Source organism: Triticum dicoccoides, chromosome 7B, assembly GCF_002162155.2.
Source record: "Triticum dicoccoides isolate Atlit2015 ecotype Zavitan chromosome 7B, WEW_v2.0, whole genome shotgun sequence".
Taxonomy (NCBI): Eukaryota; Viridiplantae; Streptophyta; class Magnoliopsida; order Poales; family Poaceae; genus Triticum; species Triticum dicoccoides.
Genome location: NC_041393.1, coordinates 772,259,159 through 772,260,925, shown reverse-complemented (window position 1 = coordinate 772,260,925; position 1,767 = coordinate 772,259,159).

The window sequence follows — 1,767 nt, the reverse complement described above, 5'->3', positions numbered from 1 at the left end:
CAGCGAGCTGTCTAGCTCGTATCAGGCGGGCTCGGTGGGCCACACAGCCGGCTATTATGCCAAAAAAAACCTCTCACCGGATGCCATGGAGTGTGCAGAATATGGTGTAAGGAGGAGATGGGGAGCAGAGGTGTGGTGCGGTTCTTGCTCAGTGTCTGGCCTTGTTTAAATGGCGTTCAAACGCGAGGAGCCAACCAGCATTGTCTATAATGCCCGTCGGCCAACTGGCGGAAACAGGCCTGTTAGTGAGGCACCTATTTTTGCCATTAATGGCGCACTATAGGTGCGCCACTATTACCACACCACTAGTAACAAATACTAATGACGCACATTTGGTTGCGTACCTATAGTGCGTCATTACTATGCCTAGAAGTGCGGCATTATTATCTGACTTAGTAATGACGCGCCACATAGAAATGCGCCATTACTAACAATTTTTTTTCAAAATTTTTTTCAGATTTTTTTTTTCAAAATTCAAACTTCCCGGAAGGTCACCCATCCTCACATTACTCGAGCCCGAGCACGCTTAACTTCGCAGTTCTATCCAACCCCAGCACTAGCTCACTTAACATGCACTTGTTGATATATCTATCATATCAATCCTATTAAACCTTGTTGATGTTTAGGACTTTGTTCATGTTCATGAGTGTGATGAAATTTTGAAACAATATTTCAAACTTTCCCGTCATATTACGTATCATATTTTGAACATTTTTTCCAAAAAAAAATTCGAAACCAATTTTTTTTTGTTACTAGTGGCGCACCTAGCAAAAGGTGCGCCATTACTAACTTTGATTTTTTTTTTCTGTTTTTCACCCTCTAGATCTTAAAAGTCCCGTATTTTTTATTCTGTTAGGTTTTTGGGGATTCTAAAAATCTTCAACGGGGTTCCCCCATGTTGAATTCGGATGTAACTTTTCGAGTAGATGATTTTTCATATAAAAAACTTTTTAATCCGAGTTTGTATGCAAAAGTTATGCCCATTTTACAAATTCCGGAAAGATTTTGCAAATAAAGTCGAAATTCATATTTGTAAATTTTCCCAACAAGTAGACCACATATCACATGGGAAACTTATTTTCTTTTATTTTTTTGACATTCCATCATTTTCTTTTATGTTAGTAATGGCGCACCGTGGGTGTGGTGCGCCACAATTCCCAGGTGCGTCATTACTAGTTTTGAAAAAAAAATATTATTAGTGGTGCACCGAGGGTGTGGTGCGTCGTTACTAGTTTTGAAAAAAAATAAAAAAAATTGTTAGTAGTGGCGCACCTAGGGTGTGGTGCGCCATTACTAGTTTAACTAGTAATGGCGCACTATCCCCTGGTGCGCCATTACTAGTTTTGAAAAAAAACAAAAAATAATTTGTTAGTAGTGGCGCACCGTGGATGTGGTGCGCCATTAGTATTTGGAGTTTAATGACGTACCTATATGTGGTGCGCCACTGCTGCGCCATTAATGTCCATATTAGCTATAGCCGTTTTTCTAGTAGTGTGTGGTGGGAGTAGGTTTCTCGGCACATGTGCATGTTCAATGCAGGTAGGCATGATAGTCTGAAGCTGGTTGAATGCAGCGAGGAGGCCTGTTCAGCCGGGCGTGTAGCGGGCGGAACTCTCTTGACCGGCGCGCCACTTCAATGCTGGCGCCGGTGAGAGGTCGTGTCCTCTCTTTACCGGAGTCAATGCGGAGCGACCACTCCACAACGGCATGAATGCGAGCAACTGGCGCTGGGCGGAACGCGGGCGAGGGAGGAGGTTTTTTTTTGGC